The sequence below is a fragment of the Mustela nivalis genome, assembly GCF_964662115.1.
Source record: "Mustela nivalis genome assembly, chromosome: 1".
NCBI lineage: Eukaryota > Metazoa > Chordata > Mammalia > Carnivora > Mustelidae > Mustela > Mustela nivalis.
Genome location: NC_139020.1, coordinates 181,739,348 through 181,764,211, shown reverse-complemented (window position 1 = coordinate 181,764,211; position 24,864 = coordinate 181,739,348).

Here is a 24,864-nt window from a genome sequence, read left to right as displayed (position 1 = left end):
GTGAGTTTGGGGCTGTCTATTGCTCCAATAATGTCCAACTTTCAGATGTTTGCTGTTGTACTTCATAGACATATTTGCTGTTTTGACTGTCTGAGCAATCTCACACCTGTTAAGTTCCCTTGTGCCAGCAAACATAGATTTGGAGTCTGTGTTCAGGCCTTAAGCTTCCACCCTCATCTTAAGCTGCGGTAAATAATGTAAAAGCAAACAATTTGACTTTTCCTATCACTATTTTTAAGCTTGAACTACTTCTAGTCATTTACTCATTTTAGCCAATTGCTGGAATAATGCAATAAAATAACGGGAAAAATGCACACTTCGTAATCACACACAATAGCACCCAAGTCATAAAATTACTTTAGCAGAAATGAAATGAACTCTGCTATGCACTTGGAAAAGCATTTTTAAAAACGCTTTCATGAGGGCATTAAATGAAAAATCACCGCTGGTTGATCCCTGAATAGTGGGGCTGTTGACTAGTGTTTTCAACCACTTTCCAATTTTCCCACTTTAGAGCTTTGCCTCAGAAAGTCACGCAAGGCACTTTCTACACAGCCTGATGCTAATATGAACACTTTGTTGTTGTCATTCTTCTTGTTTGAAAAACTGACAAATACTAAAAGATCAATTTTTCCCTATCACAAGTGCCACATTTAACTTTTGGTAATGGTTTAACTGTCCAGTGTCTTACAGTCAATATTTTAAAAAAGTTATTGGTGGATATATTGAATGCTGCCATTTTCCTCATTTATAGAGGCAATTTTGCAAAATTAAAGACACATAAAGCACTACCTTTGCATATTCTATGCTATAGAAAACCAGATGTACCAGAGCAACTGTTTTTAGGGAAAAGAAAAAAAAAAGAGTGTTGACAAGAATCCCCGCAAAGATCTCCAATGCCTGTGACAGGTGGTGATCATACCTGCTGCATTCTTTCTAATGGAGACCTTTGTGATTTAATTCTTCGCAATGTTTAATAGAATGATGATTAGGCCAAGCAGCAATATATAGTAAAATGAAAATTTACCGTCAGATATTTTACCTTAAAATACCGTTTTGTGAGATTATTTTCATTGATGACTGAAATTTGACACATGCAGATAATTTTAGTATTTATATAGCTACCTGGTCCATTCGAAATGTGTCATTTAAAATACTTAGCATTACTGGAGTGCCTGGGTGGCTCAATTGGTTAAGCAACTAACTCTTGATTTCTGCTCAGGCCATGACCTCTGGGTTGTGAGATTGAGCCCCGCATTGAGCTCTGTGCTATATAACACCTCCCCCCACCCCAGCTGTCTCTCTGTGTCTCAAAAAACAAAAATAAAAATATTTATCATTACAAAAAATACAATATGTAGTGGTAAAACTTAGGATTTGGTGTGGGATTGAACTGGATTAAAATCCTGGGATTTTGCAAATCTTAATCAAGTAACTCAACTTTCTAAATCTCAATTCAAGCTGCATAAAGGTAAGAACCTTATCTTCTAACCTCATAAATTCATCTTCCACATTTAATAACTACCTGGTACATGGTAAGCACTTATTAACTATTCAATGACTAAAATAATAAATTTAATAATGGGGATAGTTATGTACTTTATCTCATGGGATAGATGTGAGAGTGACATAGGATCCAGCATGCAAATGTTCACAACAGATCTAGACTATAAACATTAATAATTTCTTCTTATTAGGGTAAACATAGAGTTCATCATACTCCTCTGGATGCTTCTGAGAGTAAAAAGAGTGTGATTAATAATTACATGCGGACAAAAGGTGCAAACTAAAACTTTCCAAGTCAAAGCAAGATAGGTAGACACCTTACCTCTTGCTGTTAGGCAGTATAGGGGATCAAGAGTAGGGGAGAATATGTAATGATAGGTCTTCTTTGAAAGCATTTGCAATATATATAAATAAGGCTATATAAGTGTCTAATTTGGCAAGAAGTGTCTCTATCCACTTGCCAGAGGCATTAGAGAGAAGAAACAGTTGTAAAAGAACTTCCTGGATTGAAATTTTTGTTGTTTATTGTCTTGAGTTCCTTTAATTAGATCAAAAATTATCTCCCCAGATTCTCTATCACGTCTCTCACATTGACTGTTTTCATATCTTTGCTCTTCTTGCATGCATTGTGGGCCCTGACTTCTCTAAGTAGATTTAATAACAATTTACATATCAACCTATCTCCGCCTACATCTTAGCCTCTTCAGGATCTCTCTGGACTATCACCTTTCCTTTTTTTCTGCATCTTCTGTTTCCAAGGAAAACACATCCTTCCTTTAGACAGGACCCAATCCTCCCAGGGGCAAGACATCTCTTAGGCTCTGTGGTTCTTCCATCAATTACTCACTTCAATCTTATTTACACAGTCAATAGCTCTATCTTGTTAAGATTCAGAAGTTCAGATTTCATGCTCCAGAACCAAAAACTCAGGTTCATTTTTTGGCTTTCCAATGTACTACTAGTGTGATCTTGGGTAAACTTCACATTGAGTCTCAGTTTCTTCAGGTAAAATGATCATTGTAATACCTCCCATAAAGCATAGCAGTGAGGATTAAATGAGATAATGCCTAGAAAATATTCAAGGGCTCTCTGGGCATGAGGGTGCCTTACATTTAAGCACTAGTACACTCTCCCAGCTCTAAGAAATTAACAACAACAGGCAGAATACAGAGAGAGAAAAGCAATAAAATATGCTTCAGCAAGATAGTTTTCAAAGCATTCTAAATACCTACAAACTCAACAGATCAAAGAGAGGAAGAGCAGCAATTCTGCAAACAGAAAAGTGACCACTTTCCAGAAGGTAGGACGTGTGGAGAAGTGAATCTGAGGTGATATATGAGAAGACAGACCACCGGGGAGGGGCTGGCTCCCGGGAAGCAGTAGAGAAGCAGAGCACGAAATTGGAACTTTTAGAAGTTTGCTCCACTGAGGGACATCACTCCAGATGTTAAGCATGGGGTGGAGCTCTTGTGAGGACACTGTGGTCTCAGGACCTATGGGATCACAGAAAGACCGGGGGTGTCTGAGTGTGGCAGAGCTCCCAGGTATCAAAACGGGGAAGCCGGCTAGAAAGACTGAGCAGAGGTGGGGGCTCTCAGCTCCAGGTTACCTTAAACTGTGATTTGCAGCACAGTCAGGCCACGAGTGCCACATCCGGGGAGACTCACCTTCCTGTGGGAAGAATAGCCCAGGAGCCTGCTGCAGGAATCTACTGAGTTTGGAGACTCCAAACAGGGCTGTGCACCAGAGATAGAAACGCTCTGTCACAGGCCAGGTGAGCTTAGAGCGCGGCCTGGGGACCAGACCAGGGAGACAGGAGGAATTGACCACTTTTCTCCAAGCACCTACTGAGGAGTGGGGCGCTGAGGTCTTGGCTCCTCCAGGCAGGGATTGGGAGGCCGCCATCTTCATTCTCTGGCTCCTGAGCTCTACTGGAAGTGTTCAGGGAACAAAAGCTATGAAAACGAAGCTGAGCAGATTACTTAGCCTGGCCCCTGGCAAGGGTGGCGCAATTCGGCCTCAGGCAAATTCCGCCTCAGGCAAAGACATTTGATAATCACTGCAATATGCCCTTCCCCCAGAAGATTAGAAAGAACATCAAGCCAAGACCAAGATCACCAATGAGAACTGTGGAATTCCAGGGCTAAGGAAGGTAACACATAGAATTCATGGTTTTTTCCCCATGATTCTTTAGTCTTTCAAAGTTAAATATTTTTAATTTTATTTTTTTCTTATTCTATTTTTTTTTAGAATTTTTTCTCTTTCCTGTTTTAACCTTTTTAAACTATTTTATCTTATTAATATGTTAATTTTTAAAATTTTTGTTGTTATATTCATATTCTGTTCCTTCACTGTATTTAAACTTATTTTCTGTATACATATAGGTTTTTCTTTCTTTAAATTTTTGAGATCCAGTTTCTTCTAACAGATCAAAATATACCCTAAATCTAGTTCTTTTGTTCTAGTCTCCAGCCTGATTACATTCTTTCCTCTTGTGTGTTTTTTTTCAACCAACTTCCTACCTTATGAATTCCTTTTTTAGAATCTTTTTAAATTTTCATCTTTACAGTCATATTGCATCCCCTAATAGTGTTTATCTTTATTTGTGTGTATGTGTGTGTGTGTGTATAAGTTTTTCTTTCTTTAAAAATTTGGGAGACAGTTTCTTCTAACAGACCAAAATAAAACTAAGTCAAGTGTGTGGCTCTGCTCTATTCACCAGTCTAATATATGTGTGTGTGTGTGTGTGTGTGTGTGTGTGTGTGTGTGTGTATAACAAATGTTTTCTCTTCCTCCTTCTCCCCCCAGTTTCAGGTCTCTGCCAGATTTGGTTAATGTATACTTTTCTGGGGTCATTGCTACCCTTTTAGTATTTTGTTCTCTCATTCATCTATTCTTAACTGGATAAAATGACAAGGTAGAAAAACTCACCTCAAAAAAAAAAAAAAAAAGAACAAGGGCAGTGATCTAATCAATATAGACGTTACTAAGACGTAAGAACTAAAGTTCAGGATGACGACTATCAAGGTGCTAGTTTGGCTCAAAAAACATGGACAATACAAGAGAATCTCTTTCTGGAGAAATAAAAGAACTAAAATCTAATCAAGTTGAAACCAAAAAATCTATTAATGAGGTGCAATAAAAAATGGAGGCTCTTACTGCTAGGATAAATGAGGCAGAAGAGAGACATAGTGATATAGAAGAACAAATGATGGAGAATAAAGAAGCTGGGAAACAGAGAGACAAAAAAAAAAATACTGGAACATGGTGGGATAATTCAAGAGATAAATAGATACACAAGATGAAACAATATTAGAATATTTGTGATCCCAGAAGTAGAAGAAAGGTGGGGGGGCAGAAGATATACTGGACCAAATTATAGCAGAGAATTTTCCTAATTTGGCGAAGGGAACAAACATCAAAATCCAGGAGGCACAGAAAAACCCCTGTCAAGATCAGTAAAAGTACGTCCACACTCTGTCAGCTAATGGTAAAACTTACAAGTCTCAGTGATAAAGAGAAAATCCTGAAAGCAGCCCAGAACAAGAAGTCTATAACCTACAATGGTAGAAATATTAGATTATTAGAAGAACTATCCACAGAGACTTGGCTGGCCAGAAAGGATTGACATGCTAAATTCAGAGAACTAAATGAGAAAAATATATAGCCAAGAATATTATATCCAGCTAGGCTGTTATTGAAAATAGAAAAAGATATATAAAGCTTCCAGAACAAACAAAAACTAAAAGAATTTGCAAACACCAAACCAGCTGGCCCTATAGGAAATATTGAAAGGGGTCCTCTAAGCAAAGAGAGAGTCTTAAAGTAACAGACCGGAAAGGAACAGAGATAATATACAGTAACAGTCACCTTACAGGCAATATAATGACACTAAATTCTTATCTTTCAGTAGTTACCCTGAATGTAAATGGGTTAAATGCTCCAAAAGACACAGTGTATCAGAATGGATTAAAAAAGCAAGACCCATCAGTATGCTGGCTGCAAGAAACTTATTTTAGACCCAAGACACCAACATATTAAAAATGAGGGGGTGGAAAACAATTTACCATGCTAATGGACATCAAAAGAAAGCTGGGGTGGCAATCCTTATGTCAGAAAAGTTAGATTTTAAGTCAAAGACTATAATAAGAGCTGAGGAAAGTCACCATATCATACTTAAAGTTTCTATCCAACAAGAAGTTCTAACAATTTTAAATATCTATGCCCCTAACATGGGAGCAGCCAACTATATAAACCAATTAATAACAAAATCAAGGAAACACATCGACAATAGCACAATAATAGTAGGGGACTTTAACAACCCCCTCACTCAAATAGACAGATCATCCAAGCAAAAGATCATCAAAGAAATAAAGGCCTTAAATGACACACTGGACCAGAGGACATCACAGGTATATTCAGAACATTCCATACTAAAGCAACAGAATACACATTCTTCTCTAGTGCACATGGAACATTCTTCAGAACAGATCACATCCAGGGTCACAAATCAGGTCTCAACTGGTACCAAAAGATTGGGATCATTCCCTGCATATTTTCAGACCACGATGCTCTGAAGCTAGAACTCAATCAGAAGAGAAAAGTTGGAAAGAACTCAAATACATGGAGGCTAAAGAGCATCCTACTGAAGAATGAATGGGCCAACCAGGAAATTAAAGAAGAATTGAAAAATTCATGGGAATATTGATAATGAAAATACAACCATTCAAAATCTGTGGGACACAGCAAAAGCAGTCTTGAAATTATACAGCCATAGAAGCCTTTTTCAAGAAAAAAGAAAGGTCTCAAGTACACAACCTAACCCTATCCCTAAAGGAGCTGGAGAAAGAACAGCAGATAAAGTATAAACCCAGAAGGAGAAGAGAAATAATAAAGATCAGAGCAGAAGTCAATGAAATAGAAACAAACAAATAAACAAAAATCAGTAGAACAAACCAATGGAAGTAGGAGCTGGTTCTTTGAAAGAATTAATAAGATTGATAAAACCCTGGCTGGACTTATCAAAAAGTAAAGGCAAAGGACCCAAAGTAATAAAAGCATGAACAAAAGAGGAGAAATCAAAACCATCACCAAAGAAATACAAACAATCATCAGAACATATTATGAGCAACTATACGCCAGCAAATTTGACAATCTGGAAGAAATGCATGCCTTCCTACAGATGTATAAACTACCACAACTGAATCAGGAAGAAATAGAAAACCTGAACAGACCCATAAGCAGTAAGGAGATGGAAGCAGTCATTAAAAATCTCCCAACAAACAGGAGCCCAGGGCCAGATGGCTTCCCAGAGGAATTCTACCAAACATTTAAAGAAGAATTAATACTGATTCTCCTGAAACTGTTCCAAAAAATAGAATGGAAGGGAAGCATCCAAACTCGTTTTATGAGGCCAGCATTACCTTGATCACCAAACCAGAAAAAGACCCCCATCAAAAAAGAGAATTATAGACCAATATCCTTGATGAACACGGATGCGAAAATTCTCACCAAAATACTACCCAATAGGATCCAACATTACATTAAAAGGATTATTCACTATGACCAAGTGGGATTTATTCCTGGAATGCAAGGGTGGTTCAATATTCACAAATCAATCAATATGATACAATACATTAATAAAAGAAAGAACAAGAACCACATGATACTCTCAATAGATGCAGAAAAGGCATTTAAGAAAGTATAGCATACTTTCTTGATCAAAACTCTTCACAGAGTAGGGATAGAGGGTATATACCTTAATATCATCAAAGCCATCTATGAAAACCCAAAGTGAATATTATTCTCAATGGAGAAAAACTGAGGGCTTTTCTATTAAGATCAGGACCACAGCAGGGATGTCCATTATCACTACTGCTATTCACCATAGTACTGAGCCCTAGCCTCAGCAATCAGACAACAAAAAAGAAATAAAAGGCATCCAAACCAGCAAAGGAGATGTCAAACTCTCACTCTTTGCAGATGATATGATACTTTATGTGGAAAACCCCAAAGACTCCACTCCAAAACTGTTAGAACTCACATATTAATTCAATAAAGTGTCATGATATAATATCAATGCACAGAAATCAGTTGCATTTCTATACACAGTAAAACAGAGGAAAAAGAAATTAAGGAGTTGATCCCATTTACAACTGCACCCAAAACAATAAGATTCCTAGGAATAAACTTAACCAAAAAGGCAAAGAATCTGTACTCAGAAAACTATAAAGTAGTCATAAAAAAATTTTGAGGAAGACGCAAAGAAATGGGAAAAAAACGTTCCAGGGTCATGGATTGGAAAAACAAATATTGTGAAAATGTCTATGCTACCTAAAGCAATCTACTTATTTAATGCAATCCTTATCAAAATACCATCATTTTTTTTAAAGAAATGGAACAACTAATCCTAAAATGTATATGGAACCAGAAAAGACCCCGAATAGTCAGAGGAATGTTGAGAAAGAAATCCAAAGTTGATGGCATCACAATTCCAAACTTCAAGCTCTATTACAAAGCTGTCATCATCAAGACAATATGATACTGGCACAAAAACAGACACATAGACCAAAAGACAAATGAATAGAGAGCCCAGAAATGGACCTTCAATTCTATGGTCAACTAATCTTCAACCAAGCAGGAAAGAATGTCTACTGGAAAAAAGACAGTTTCTTCAACAAATGGTCTTGGGAAAATTGGACAGCCATATGCAGAAGAATGAAACTGGACCATTTCCTTACACCACACACAACAATGGACTCAAAATGGATGAAAGACCTCAGTGTGAAACAGAAATCCATCCGAATCCTTGAGGAGAACACAGGCAGCAACCTCTTTAACCTCAGCTGCAGCAACTACTTCCTAGACACATCACTGAAGGCAAGGGAAGAAAGGGCAGAAATGAACTATGGGGTCTTCATCAAGATCCAAATCTTTTGCACAGCCAAGGAAACAGTCAACAAAACCAAAATACAATTGACAGAATGGGAGAACATATTTGCATATGACATATCAGATAATGGGCTGGTGTCTAAAATCTATAAAGAACTTATCAAACCTAAAGAACAAAAAATCCAATCAAAAAATGGACAGAAGGAGGAGGAGTCAAGATGGTGGAGAAGTAGCAGGCTGAGACTACTTCAGCTAGCAGGAGATCAGCTAGATAGCTTATCTAAAGATTGCAAACAACTGCAAATCCATCAGCAGATTGAAGAGAAGAAGAACAGCAATTCTAGAAACAGAAAAACAACCACTTTCTGAAAGGTCGGACTGGCGGAGAAGTGAATCTAAAGCGACGGGAAGATAGACACCGGGGGAGGGGCTGGCTCCTGGCAAGCGGCGGAGCAACGGAGCACAAAATCAGGACTTTTAAAAATCTGTTCCGCTGAGGGACATCACTCCAGAGGCTAAACCGGGGAGAAGCCCATGCGGGGTCAGCGTGGCCTCAAGTCCTGCAGGGTCACAGAAGGATCGGGGATGTCTGAGTGTCGCAGAGTTTGCCGGTATTGGAACGGGAAAGCTGGCTACAGAGACAGAGCCGACAGTAAGCTCACAGCTGGGGGTTACCTTGAACCAGCCGCAGGCTCGGTGAGCTCAGAGCGCGGCCAGAGGTCAGGCAGACGGGAGTTACTGGGCACTGTTCTCTGAGGGCTCACTGAGGAGTGGGGTCCTGGGCTCTCAGCTCCACCGGGATGGAGACCAGGAGGCCACCATTTGTATTCCCGTCCTCTGGAACTCTACGGAAAGCGCTCAGGGAACAAAACCTTCTGAAAGCAAACCCGAGCGGATTACTCACCCCGGCCCCGGGTAAGGGCGGTGCAATTCCGCCTGGGGCAAAGACACTTGAGAATCACTATACCAGGCCCCTCCCCCAGAAGATCAACAAGAAATCCAGCCGGGACCAAGTTCACCTACCAAGGAGTGCGGTTTCAATACCAAGGAGAGCAGCAGAATTCCAGAGGAGGAGAAAGCAAAACACAGAACTCATGGCTTTCTCCCTGTGATTTTTTAGTCTTGCAGTTAATTTAATTTTTTTCTTTTTCATTTTTGTCCCCTTCTTCTGCTAATTTTTTTTTAACTTTTACCATTTTCTTTTTTAACGTTTTTTAACTAGTTTATCTAATGTATATATTTTTTTCGTTTTTATACTTTTCTTTATTCGTTTTCTTTTTTTAAATTCTTTTCTTTCTTTTTTTTTTCTTTCTTTCTTTTTGAACCTCTTTTTATCCCCTTTCTACCCCCTCACGATTTGGGATCTCTTCTGATTTGGTTAAAGCATATTTTCCTGGGGTTGTTGCCACCCTTTTAGTATTTTACTTGCTCCTTCATATACTCTTATCTGGACAAAATGACAAGGCGGAAAAATTCACCACAAAAAAAAAAAAAAGAACAAGAGGCAGTACTGAAGGCTAGGGACTTAATCAATACAGACATTGGTAATATGTCAGATCTAGAGTTCAGAATGACAATTCTCAAGGTTCTAGCCGGGCTCGAAAAAGGCATGGAAGATATTAGAGAAACCCTCTCAGGAGATATAAAATCCCTTTCTGGAGAAATAAAAGAACTAAATCTAACCAAGTTGAAATTTAAAAAGCTATTAATGAGGTGCAATAAAAAATGGAGGCTCTCACTGCTAGGATAAATGAGGCAGAAGAAAGAATTAGTGATATAGAAGACCAAATGACAGAGAATAAAGAAGCTGAGCAAAAGAGGGACAAACAGCTACTGGACCACAAGGGGAGAATTCGAGAGATAAGTGACACCATAAGATGAAACATTAGAATAATTGGGATTCCAGAAGAAGAAGAAAGAGAGAGGGGAGCAGAAGGTATACTGGAGAGAATTATTGGGGAGAATTTCCCCAATATGGCAAAGGGAACGAGCATCAAAATTCAGGAGGTTCCAAGAACGCCCCTCAAAATCAATAAGAATAGGCCCACACCCTGTCACCTAATAGTAAAATTTACAAGTCTTAGTGACAAAGAGAAAATCCTGAGGGCAGCCCAGGAAAAGAAGTCTGTAACATACAATGGCAAAAATATTAGATTGGCAGCTGACTTATCCACGGAGACCTGGCAGGCCAGAAAGAGCTGGCATGATATTTTCAGAGCACTAAATGAGAAAAACATGCAGCCAAGAATACTATATCCAGCTAGGCTATCATTGAAAATAGAAGGAGAGATTAAAAGCTTCCAGGACAAACAAAAACTGAAAGAATATGCAAACACCTAACCAGCTCTACAGGAAATATTGAAAGGGGTCCTCTAAGCAAAGAGAGAGCCTACAAGTGGTAGATCAGAAAGGAACAGAAACAATATACAGTAACAGTCACCTTACAGGCAATACAATGGCACTAAATTCATATCTCTCAATAGTTACCCTGAATGTTAATGGGCTAAATGCTCCAATCAAAAGACACAGGGTATCAGAATGGATAAAAAAACAAAACCCATCTATATGTTGCCTACAAGAAACTCATTTTAAGCCCGAAGACACCTCCAGATTTAAAGTGAGGGGGTGGAAAAGAATTTACCATGCTAATGGACATCAGAAGAAAGCAGGAGTGGCAATCCTTATATCAGATCAATTAGATTTTAAGCCAAAGACTATAATAAGAGATGAGAAAGGACACCATATTATATTCAAAGGGTCTGTCCAACAAGAAGATCTAACAATTTTAAATATCTATGCCCCCAACGTGGGAGCAGCCAGCTATATAAACCAATTAATAACAAAGTCAAAGAAACACATCAACAATAATACAATAATAGCAGGGGACTTTAACACTCCCCTCACTGAAATGGACAGATACTCCAAGCAAAAGATCAACAAGGAAATAAAGGCCTTAAACAACACACTGGACCAGATGGACATCACAGATATATTCAGAACATTTCACCCCAAAGCAACAGAATACACATTCTTCTCTAGTGCACATGGAACATTCTCCAGAATAGATCACATCCTCGGTCCTAAATCAGGACTCGACCGGTATCAAAAGATTGGGATCATTCCCTGCATATTTTCAGACCACAATGCTCTGAAGCTAGAACTCAACCACAAGAGGAAGTTTGGAAAGAACCCAAATACATGGAAACTAAACAACATCTTTCTAAAGAATGAATGGGTCAACTGGGAAATTAAAGAAGAATTGAAAAAAAAAATCATGGAAACAAATGATAATGAAAATACAACGGTTCAAAATCTGTGGGACACAACAAAGGCAGTCCTGAGAGGAAAATATATAGCTGTACAAGCCTTTCTCAAGAAACAAGAAACATCTCAGATACACAACCCAACCCTACACCTAAAGGATCTGGAGAAAGAACAAGAAAAAATCCTTAAGCCCAGCAGGAGAAGAGAAATCATAAAGATCAGAGCAGAAATCAATGAAATAGAAACCAAAAAAACAATAGAACAAATCAACAATCTAGGAGCTGGTTCTTTGAAAGAATTAATAAAATTGATAAACCCCTGGCCAGACTTATCAAAAAGAAAAGAGAAAGGACCCAAATAAATAAAATCATGAATGAAAGAAGAGAGATCACAACTAACACCAAAGAAATACAAACTATTATAAGAACATACTATGAGCAACTCTACGCCAACAAATTTGACTACCTGGAAGAAATGGATGCATTCCTAGAAACATATAAACTACCACAACTGAACCAGGAAGAAATAGAAAGCCTGAACAGACCCATAACCAGTAAGGAGATTGAAACAGTCATTAAAAATCTCCAAACAAATAAAAGCCCAGGGCCAGATGGCTTCCCGGGGGGAATTCTACCAAATATTTAAAGAAGAACTAATTCCTATTCTCCTGAAACTGTTCCGAAAAATAGAAATGGAAGGAAAACTTCCAAACTCATTTTATGAGGCCAGCATCACCTTGATCCCAAAACCAGACAAGGATCCCATCAAAAAAGAGAGCTATAGACCAATATCCTTGATGAACACAGATGCGAAAATTCTCACCAAAATACTAGCCAATAGGATTCAACAGTACATTAAAAGGATTATTCACCACGACCAAGTGGGATTTATTCCAGGGCTGCAAGGTTGGTTCAACATCCGCAAATCAGTCAATGTGATACAGCACATCAATAAAAGAAAGAACAAGAACCATATGATACTCTCAATGGATGCTGAAAAAACATTTCGCAAAGTACAGCATCCCTTCCTGATCAAAACTCTTCAAAGTGTAGGGATAGAGGGCACATACCTCAATATCATCAAAGCCATCTATGAAAAACCCACCGCAAATATCATTCTCAATGGAGAAAAACTGAAAGCTTTTCCGCTAAGGTCAGGAACACGGCAGGGATGTCCATTATCACCACTGCTATTCAACATAGTACTAGAGGTCCTAGCCTCAGCAATCAGACAACAAAAGGAAATTAAAGGCATCCAAATCAGCAAAGAAGAAGTCAAATTATCACTCTTCGCAGATGATATAATACTATATGTGGAAAACCCAAAAGACTCCACTCCTAAACTGCTAGAACTTATATTGGAATTCAGTAAAGTGTCAGGATATAAAATCAATGCACAGAAATCAGTTGCATTTCTCTACACCAACAACAAGACAGAAGGAAGAGAAATTAAAGAGTCAATCCCATTTACAATTGCACCCAAAACCATAAGATACTTAGGAATAAACCTAACCAAAGAGGCTAAGAATCTATACTCAGAAAACTATAAAGTACTCATGAAAGAAATTGAGGAAGACACAAAGAAATGGAACAAATAATTCTAAAACTTATATGGAACCAGAAAAAACCTTGAATAGCCAAAGGGATATTGAAAAAGAAAGCCAAAGTTGGTGGCATCATAATTCTGATCTTCAAGCTCTATTACAAAGCTGTCATCATCAAGACAGCATTGTACTGGCACAAAAACAGACATATAGATCAAGGGAACAGAATAGAGAGCCCAGAAATAGACCCTCAACTCTATGGTCAACTAAATTTTGACAAAGCAGGAAAGAATGGCCAATGGAAAAAAGACAGCCTCTTCAATAAATGGTGTTGGGAAAGTTGGACAGCCACATGCAGAAAAATGAAATTGGACCATTTCCTTACACCACACACAAAAATAGACTCAAAATGGATGAAGGGCCTCAATGTGCGAAAGGAATCCATCAAAATCCTTGAGGAGAACACAGGCAGCAACCTCTTCGACCTCAGCCGCAGCAACATCTTCCTAGGAACAACGCCAAAGGCAAGGGAAGCAAGGGCAAAAATGAACTATTGGGATTTCATCAAGATCAAAAGCTTTTGCACAGCAAAGGAAACAGTTAACAAAATCAAAAGACAACTGGCAGAATTGGAGAAGATATCTGCAAACGACACATCAGATAAAGGACTAGTGTCCAATATCTATAAAGAACTTAGCAAACTCAACATCCAAAGAACAAATAATCCAATCAAGAAATGGGCAGAGGCCATAAACAGACATTTCTGCAAAGAAGACATCCAGATGGCCAACAGACACATGAAAAAGTGCTCCATATCACTCGGCATATTTCCCTAAATACAAATCAAAACCACAATGAGATATCACCTCACACCAGTCAGAATGGCTAAAATCAACAACTCAGGAAATGACAGATGCTGGCGAGTATGTGGAGAAAGGGGAACCCTCCTACACTATTGGTGGGAATACAAGCTGGTGCAACCACTCTGGAAAACAGCATGGAGTTTCCTCAAAATGTTGAAAATAGAACTGCCCTATGACCCAGCAATTGCACTACTGGGTATTTACCCTAAAGATACAAACATAGGGATCCAAAGGGGCACGTGCACCCGAATGTTTATAGCAGCAATGTCCACAATAGCCAAACTATGGAAAGAACCTAGATGTCCATCAACAGATGAATAGATAAAGAAAATGTGGTATATATGCACAATGGAATACTATGCAGCCATCAAAAGAAATGAAATCTTGCCATTTGCGACAACATGGATGGAACTAGAGCGTATCATGCTTAGCGAAATAAGTCAAGCGGAGAAATACAGCTATCATATGATCTCCCTGATATGAGGAAGTGGTGATGCAAAATGGGGGCTTAAGTGGGTAGGAGAAGAATAAATGAAACAAGATGGGATTGGGAGGGAGACAATCAGTAAGTGACTCTTAATCTCACAAAACAAACTGAGGGTTGCTGGGGGGAGGGGGGTTGAGAGAAGGGGGGTGGGGTTATGGACATTGGGGAGGGTATGTGCTTTGGTAAGTGCTGTGAAGTGTGTAAACCTGGCAATTCACAGACCTGTACCTCTGGGGATAAAAATATATGTTTATAAAAAATAAAAAATTAAAAAAAAATGGACAGAAGACATGAACAAACATTTCTGCAAAGACATTTGTATAGCTAACAGAGACATTAAAAAGTGGCCAGCATCATTCAGCATCAGGGAAATACAAATCAAAACCACAGTGAGATACCACCTCACACCAGTCAGAATGGCTAAATTTAACAGGTCAAGTGTTTCTTGACCTGTTTTGTCAGATGTTGGCAAGGATGTGGAGAAAGGGGAACCCTCCTAAATTGTTGGTGGGAATACAAGCTGGTGCAGTCACTCTGGAAAACAGTATGGAAATTCCTCAAAAAGTTGAAAATAGAGCTACCCTATGACCCAGGAATCACATTCCTGAGTATTTACCCTTAAGATACAAATGTAGTGATCTGAAGGGGCATGTGCACCCAAATGTTTATACCAGCAATGTCCACAATAGCCCAACGATAGAAAGAACCTAGATGTCCATCAACAGATGACTGGATAAAGAAAATGTGGTATATATATAGATGTGGTACACACACACTGGAATACTATGCAGGCATAAAAATGAAATCTTGTAATTTGCAGCAATGTGGATGGAACTAGTGGGTATTATGCTAAGCAAAGTAAGTCAGAGAAAAACAATGGTCATATGATCTCTCTGATATGAGGAAATTCAGAGGCAGGATGGGGGGTCGTTGGGGTATGGGAGGAAAACCATGAAACAAGATGGGACTGGGGAGGGAGATGCACCATGAGACTCTTAATCTCAGGAAACAAATGGAGGGTTGTTGGGGGTTGTGGGGGAGGGATGGGTGGCTGGGTTATGGACACTGGGTAAGTTATGTACTACGGTGAGTTCTATGAATTGTGTAAGACTGATGATTCATAGACCTGTACCCTTGGGGCAAATAATACATTATATGATAATTTAAAAAAAAAAAGGAAAAGAAAAGAAGTAAGATACAGCTAAAAAGCCCACATATTTAGAACATTAAAAAATTGACTCTTAGGTAAATCATGAGCCACAAGGAAATTTACAGTGAGAGAATTATAAAGTATTTGGGACAGAACACCAATGAAAAGGTAACGAAATCTAATGGAATATAGATTTTAGAAATACTTACCTATAGAGAACAAACTGATGGTTAGCTGACAGGAGGTGAGTGGGTGGATGGGTGAAACAGGTAATGGGGACTAGGAGTGCACTTGTCAAGAGCACTGGGTGTCGTATGGAAGTGCTGAATCACTAAATTGTACACCTGAAACTAACATTATACTGTATGTTAACTAATTGGAATTTAAATAAAAATTAAAAAATAAAAATAAAGTTTAAGTGCATATGCTTGATATCCTCAAAAGAGGATAAACATAAATGACTTAAGTATTTACACTGAAGATCTAGAAAAATATTTTATTTTTATTTTTAGAGATTTTATTTATTTATTAGAGAGAGACAGTGTGAGTGAGAGAGAGAGCATAAACTGGGGGAGAGGCAGAGAGAGAGGAAGAGAACACAAGTAGGCAGAGGGAGAGGGAGAAACAGACTCCCTGTTGAGCAGGAAGCCGGATACAGGGTTCCATCCCAGGACCCTGGGATCATGACCTGAGCTAAAGGCAGATGCTTAACTGATTGAGCCACCCAGGCACCCCTAGAAAAATATTTTAAGAAAAAGCTCCACAAAATCAGAAGAAAAAAAATAATAATATTATAAGAAATGAATAAAATAAAAAACAAAAATACAATGGGAAGGATTAAAAAACCCAAATACTGGTTCTCTGAAAAGGTGAAAAATCTCTATAAAGGCTAACAAAAAATAAAAGTATGCATAAATAAAGAATAACAAAAAGGAGACACACTACACATATTAAAAATTACTAATCTGAGGATTAAGATTAGCAAAGGATTTCCGTTGCTAGTGATTGAGGTTGGTGTAGACATATGACAGTTTTGTGAAAAGGTTGAGAAAAGGGGAAATTTTGCTATAATTTTTCTAGGAAAGTTCTCCCCAACCTCCCCTCCATCACCCATTAGGCCCTGTCACAAGACAAGAAACGTCCTCATCCTGCCTTTGGATGCTGCAGTCTAAAAAAACTGGTGCTTGGTGCTGTGGCAGCCTTAATGGCATGAGGACAAAGTCAAGGGATTCAGAGGAGTTAATAAGAGTTAACAAGAGTTAACAGGAGCCCCAAGGTAACCAACCCTAGAACTCTCTTCAGATTCTTTTTACGTGAGATAAATGCATTCCTTACCATTTAATTAGCTCTTCTAAGAGGATTTTATGAGTGGGAGCCAAACACCTCCGTCACAGACGCATCATTCTGAAAGCAGTTTCTTCATTTTATTTTCAAAATGGGAATTCAATGCAAATCTACCACTTTTCTTCCCAAACTGAATGGACTAACCTGAAGGGGGTTCTTCCTTCAATAGCAAATGTGCTCTAGGAGCCAGGGATAAAGAGAAGTTGCTACAAGGGGACAGCTGTAAAACTTTAACTCTCCACCTCCTTCTCATCCAAGTGCTGAACAATGAGCAGGATTTCCAAGGGATGTCACACAACATATCTAAAAAGAAAGGACCAATGGCCTATTCTCCATCTTATTAAGAATCCAAGACTCTTGGAAAACCGAATCACAGTCCTTGATTACACATTCCCTTCTTTCCCATGGTTCTTCAAATGCTTAAATCATAGTACATTTCTTCCATAAATTTCCTACCTAGACACATCCTCAAATACTGTTGGGAGATTGAAGTAGTACAATCCATGCTCTTCAATGCTTCAATTACTTTATCAGATAACTGAATTTAAGCGTTAAAAAAAAATTGACAATAACCATTACCTATAAGAAAGTACTTTTACAAAGGTTTCCTTGCAAAATAAACTTTTAACATAAAAAAATGCCAGTGGCCTGCTTATTCAGATTTTGGTGAGTGACATCCTCTTGGAAAGTAGTTATATTCTCATTGGGGTTTTCTCTTTCTTACTTTAAGTATATACAACTTCCTTGTTTTTCATAACAGTACTTGAAATTGGAGACATAGATTCTTACGATTTTTTTCTTGTAGGTTATGGGCTCTATACTGCCCTGTTACTCCCACTCATTGATAGAACATAGGTATTGCTGGTTCTTCTCTTACTGGAGGAGCATGCAAGCTATGAAGACCACACTTTTTTTTTTTTTTTTTAATGTCTTTCCCTCATTTGCTAGGAAAACAACTCCATGGTCCCCTCAGATTGCTGACATTTGGATAAGGCAGCATGAAACAGATGAATTTTCTTATATCCAGACAGAAATAGAAACTACATACAAAATTTTCTTTAAAAAACAGAACAGAGTGACTATAATAGAGCCCACACTAGAAGTCAGGACTCTCGAGTACAGTTGTTCCGTCATAGACTTCTGAGATACTGGGGGGAAAAAATCACTCAAGAACCTCTTGGCACCTCTCTGGGCTGCACCTATAAATGGTGATTATGCTTTTCTATTATAGAGCTCTCGAACATCTATTGTGATACAGAACTATCTCAAAGGAGTTGTTGACAGCTTAGCCAATGCATGGAGTATAAATCACTTGGAGCTTCTGACAGGAATGCAAAATGTACATTAAATTCCAAATCAAGTGGTACAGGAAGGCAAAAAGAAACCGTGGATCATGAACAAGGCATGAACGGATGCCTTAGGAGAGGGGTTATGTGGAACAAATACAACTGTGGCCTATAGTTGGAATAGGAAAATGCGGCAACTGATGGCATGGGTTAATTTCTCAGGCAGAACTGAAGAGATAGAGATGTCAGATTTCTGCCTGAGATTTGTAAAAGGGCAGTTGTGTGCACCCCAACAACTCCGTTCCAGACTGTAAGGTCCAAAATTGTCCAGCTGATGCCCACTTATGTTACTAGATTGTTCTATTAATAACCCAATTCTTCATGCTTTCTTCTATCTATGTCTTTTGCTCATGGTGTTTTAAGCAACTCTCATCAAGAAGTGGAGTTTAGTTATAGTATCTAGAGTCTGAATGGGGTCATGTCACTTGCTTTGGCTAATGGGATATTAGCAGTTGTGACACAAACAGATGCCCAAAAAGTGCTTGCTGGTTTTTGGTTTTGCTCTTGCTCTTCTGAGATTGTGAGGAGGACATACCCCAGCGAGGATGCTGAAGAATGAGATATGTGGGACGGAGCCAACATGTCCAGGTGTCCCAGCCAAAGTCAACCTAGAATCAGCCATCAGCCAGCTCGTTTTCAGACAGAGGAATGAGCCAAACCAACAAGAGTACAAGGTAAATCATCGATTCAGCTCAGGAGCAAAAGAAATGCCAATTATTTTAAGCCACTGAGTTTGAGATGATTTGTTATACAGCATCCTCATGGCCACTAAGAACAGTCAGCGATATTCCCCCTTCTCTCCATACTTCAGCAACACTAGATATGTCTATTTAAGGAAAATGCCAGCATGGGATTCTTGCATACACAGCTCCTTCTCCATCTCCCTACTCCTTTACCTTAGTCAGTTGCTTAGTTGTGTATATTTATTCATCAATTCTCAGCTCAAAAGCTTTTCCTTCCATCCTGGACTGAGTAAAGTTTCTTTACAATAGATTTATGCTACCTTACATCGGAGTGCCTTCCATTCTAATTTTTGTGATATTGCTAAGTCTGTCCCCTAGAGTAGTTTGCAACGTCCAGGAGTTTAGAGGACACAGCTGTTACCTGGCTCTCCAGTGTGCACTAATGCAGTGGACAATACCAAATATAATGACTTGCACTAGTTTTTATTGAATTAAGAAAAAGAAGTTGTAGCAGATGTATCTATCCTCACCTTCTGTGGGTGCAGACAGTTAACAACTTACATCTATATACTTCTCTAGAGGCGTGGTCTTATGTGATGGTTGGTTCATTCAGAGATACTTAGAGATTACCCAAACCAACCCTCTGCCCCAGAGGAAGCCCGCAACCGATGGCTGACCAATGTAGGGATTGACTAGACCAGCCTGTTCCTGTCTAGGTGAGACAACCTCTGTGGTGCCATTTCTGTTCTACAACTCCCATGGGACCATGCTGAGCTAGACTTCCCCTGGAATCACATCTTTGTCTACTCCTTTCCTTTACACTATGCCATTCCTCTTAGTCCCTTACACTTCTCTGGAGAACTGACCTCAGCAAATCACTTGCCAAAGAATCTTTGGGTTGGGTTCTTTTTCCGATGAAACCTAAACAAAGACACAAGTTCAAATTGAACATTTCTTACTCATTCAAGAAGGAAAACTAAGTTAGAACTCTGAAATATTATCCACTGGGATAAATCTTTGGATAGAGCCAAGTAAGGGCTCATTTTTCTCAAAGGGCCCAGAAATTCACAGATGTCTAATTAATGTCAGGGTTCATTAGAGTCTCCGTGGTCATTAATACTAACTCCTCCAAATATGAGATTTTATTGAGTAATTAAATGTAGGAGCATATATAAAGCTTTACTTCTTCCTGGAAGTGTGTATTCCCATTACTGTGCCACTATATAATAATAAATTTCTCAACAGAACTGCCCAGGTAGAGAGCATGCTGAATATCTAACAGAATTTTTTTCTCACTTTTTTTTATGTGAGTTGCTGTTTATAGAAGATAATTAAAAGAGAGGTGATAGTGGCTACAAAAATGCCTATAATACAATGTTAAAAGAAAGATGATACAAAACTATGCATAGTAAAATCCTTAACATACAACAAATCTGTCTCTCTCTCTAGGCATTGAAAAATGAAGGGGGAAATGTATAGCAAGATTTGAGTATTAGCAGTAGAGTTATGAAAGATTTTAAATTTTTTAAAGATTTATTTATTTAATTTAGAGGTGGGGAGGGACCAGATGGAGGGGATCTTCAGGCAGACTCCCCGCTGAATGCAGAGCCCCAAAACAGAGATCAATCTCATGACCCGGAGATCATGACCTGAGCCGAAACCAAGAGTCAAATGCTTCACCAACTGAGCCACACAGGTGCCCCTGAAAGCTTCTAACATTTTAATATATTTTTAAAATTTCTAATTTTTAACACAAAGCATGATTATTTTAATGGTTAAAAAATAAGTAACTTAGCAAAAATATCATAGAGAACAAAGGCACTTTTTTTCTTCCCCTAAAAGAACTCAGTTGAAATGTCTTCCATTTGTGGGAAAATTGAATAGATGGCACTTTTCTCCCAATAATTACAACAATAAATCTGGGACATTATGTCTTAAATAAGATGAGTCTTACAGGTGAAGAAAAAGAGATCTCCTAGAGCTCTCAGGAAACAAAGAGCAAAACGGTAATGAGTTTCCTAGGGGTTTTTTTGCCCCACATATTTCAGACCTGGAGCTGGCAAAGCCAGGCGACCTGGATGCCCATGGGTAGAGACAAGAAAAGCCACAACAAAAGCCTGTTCTCCCTAGGACAAGAAGAAGAGCAGCCGACCCAGACAGGAAACACTCAGACGGTCACTTCTCTACCTCGGCCAAACACCCCAGAAATAACCTGTGACCCACCCCAAGCCACTCCAGCAAATGATGAGCAGGGAACCTACCATCAATTCCACCTTCCCCAGGCTGTAAGGAAGTGTCTCACCCTCCTGTGTCCAGACCAAGGCTAACTATTACAATTGCAGCTAGCCCAAGAAGACTCAGAGTTGAGCAGAGAAAACTTTAAGGCACTCTCATGTTTAATACTTCTGTGTGAAATACGGCATTTGGTGCACTTATCACGTGTAAGTAATGTTGAGATTAACAGGTCAGGATCATGGGTCCAATCTACCATCTGTGAATACTTGATAAAGACAAGATTTTAAATTGAAATCTTAACTAAGTACACAAACAATTCAGCATATTTAATATAATTTAAGAATGATGATTTTTAACTTTATATTAGATTTATGGTAATTACTTAAGCGTTTGGGATGGCCTGTCATAAAATTGAGAACGCTCAAAAATAAAATGGAATTTACTAAATCTGTACAGTTTGAATGTTTAAAAGAATCTCACTAAGTTTAAAAACAGAAAGAAGCATGAATCAAAGGCCTATTAAAAGTGATCTGTTAAACTTGATGGATTTATAAATAGAATAAGATCTATAACTTTAGGAAGTAGGCTTTAAAATTTATAACTCAATCAATTATTAACTATCATACCAATTTAAATCTTTAAGAAATCTTTTGAATGCATGAAATCTGCCCCTACAGAGGCAGAATCCCTCACACTGACATCAACATTATAAGAACACGTGGTATGATTATCATCGATGGGAAATTCTTGCCAGGTTTCTCCAGTGTTTTGCTTTCCATCACATCTAGAAATCCTGTCAAGTTCCAGGGAGTCGTTCTAAGGACATCTGGGTTATCCACTCCTTCAGTAGAGGGTCTGTCTTTATTAAATCTGTTTTCTCTCTGCAGCTGCCATCTTGCCAGGGAAGAGCAGATGTTAGATAAACATTTGTTTGAATTAAGCTTAATTAGCTACATTTCTCAAGCTCTATTTTAAAATGGTGTATGCGGGGATGAGACCGTGATCCTGAAAAGATTTTGTGTTCATGGCGCACTTTCAAGTACTAGAATTTTAGATTCAGGATGAAAAGATGCAGAAGAACCAGAAACCCACCAGCCATATTTACAACATGAGCACCAGTGATGATAATAATGTCAAGCAGCAGTTGGTCCTGTCCAGCACTCTTGCAGTTTGGTAAGAACTGTTGACTGCCTAGAACTTGCTATTTTGTATCTGCAAGAGGCAAAGCTCTGCCATGTCCCGCTACCCAGTCGTATGTCTGAGGTTCTGGCTGGTCCTTGTATTATGCTTCTTCCTAAGGAGCAAGTTTTACCCCCACGAACTGCTTCAACATAGAACCACACACGGTTTGGCATTCATTGCTGGAACCTGATGTGCCATGATTTCTAATATTAGAATTTTAGACACCACAGTTCAAAGATTTAAGGGATTTCAAACAACATGAAACACACCATTAATACATCATAACTCATAGTGTAGCAAAAAATAATTTCTAAGTATTGAAAAAAATTGGGGGGCATATCCATGAAATATAGACTCGTTGAGAATCACTATTTCAATCCCAGGTCTATGACTAAAATCAGCATTTATTCTGAGACACTACAACGTAAAGTGAATGAAGAGATTTTTAAATGTTATTTAAATAGACCATTTTAGAAACCAACTTTTACTTAAGGTCTGTATTGACCATATTTTCTTTTCTTTCATAATGTAATATATATTCTCCCCGAAGAGAAAGTTATTTAAAATAACAGTATAACTTACATAAGTTTGCAGTCATATGAGATTTGCATTGCAAATTAATCCAAGATCACTAACAAGAGAATAAATTAATTTATATCCTTTTCGACTGAATACATTCATCTACTAAGCAAACTCTTCTCCAGTTTCACTTTATGTAGTAATTTTCTCTTGGCAACTTCATTTTTATTATACCGGTAACCCACATTTATGCAGTAAATTCATAAATACAAGTAAACCAGCAATTTTCAATCTCAGCATCATTGATTTTGAGCTGACTACTTTTTTGTTGTGGAGGTCTGTTCTGTATGTGAGGCTGTTTTGCTGCATCTTTGGTGCTATTAGAAGTGACTGGCATTTTCCCAGCTGTAATAGACAAAAATGCCTTCAGATATTGCCAGATGTCCCTGGGGGGGTGGGGCATGCACAACTGTCCCCAGCTGAGAACCATTAAGTTAAATAAAAACAAGACACCTATTTTCCTAGCAAAGTTAGTTTATATCCTTATGATCAATTTTCTATATATACATATATAAACAATGGATAATAGATAAATTTTAAAAAAATAATCATATGTATTGTTCTGTTATGGCTACTCTGTAGCATATAATATGAACACTCTTCTACAAATGAACCTGTTTACTTCATCATTCTTAATGGCTACATAGCATTCCATTGCTTAGATAGAATATAGTTTATTTGTTCAATTTACTATTTTCCGATATTGAAGTTATTCCCAGTCTTTCTCTCTCACAGACAGTAATATGATAAAAGTGCTCATTTGGTTGGTTAAGATATTCTTGGGAAACACTTTCTTTCCCTATGAATTTTAAAGATTTTTGTGTTTCATTGTGTTCTGATATTAAGAGAGACTGGAGAAAAATAAAAGTCCAGCATGCTTTCTTTTAATATTTTCTCAGTTGCATGTGCCTTCAGGAAATGGGAAGGATTCTCCTTTTATCCTGAAGTTGAGAATTTTTGTCTTTAAAATATCAATTTTTATTACTGATCCTTGCTGGAATACAGTGCTCTTTTTCAGTATTTAGGCACAATTCCACAATCTTTTCAATAAGATTTTCTCCTGTTGTATTCTTAACACATTCTCAGTTGTGGTTTCCCTATTTCAAAGACATGGATTACCCTTATGTTGGATTATCCTGACTAGTTTCTCCTAATAGCTTTTACTTCTTCATTTCCCCCCTGCATTCATTGTGAATTAAAAATCTTTCATTTTATGTTAGTGTTTCAGTTTGTTTGTTTCTCAATCTGGCAACATCTTTTTTTTTTTTTTTTTTTTTAGTATTTTAATTTTAATTATACCAAAACCCACTACTTATTATGGTAAGTTAACGAATGCAATTAAGTCAGGTTTCTCAGCCTTGGCACTATTGACATGGAGGCTGGAAACTTTTTCACTGCAGGGGTAAGGGTCTCCTGTGCATTGCAAGGTATTTAAAATTTATTGAACCTTATGAGTTATTTATTAGTTCTTGAACATTGTTCTGGTCCTTAATTGGTTTTCTCAGCTGTTTTTTCTTTCTCTGTTTCTAAGTCAGTCTGAGTATGCTTTTATTTACTAACTGAATTAATACTCTTCTCAAGTTCTTCTATACCATGAAGGTCTTTCAGGGAATTATTTTTCTATTTCTTGAATATCCGCTTTTCCAGAAAAGATTATTTATATGTGTGGAGCCCCCTCTCTCTTTCTCCCTCCCTCTCTCCATTACTATTTCTTTTTTTTTTTTTCTTGCTCACGATTAATACAACTCTATCTTTCTGTTCTTTGTTCTGAAGTTGTATTGTGCAAATTCT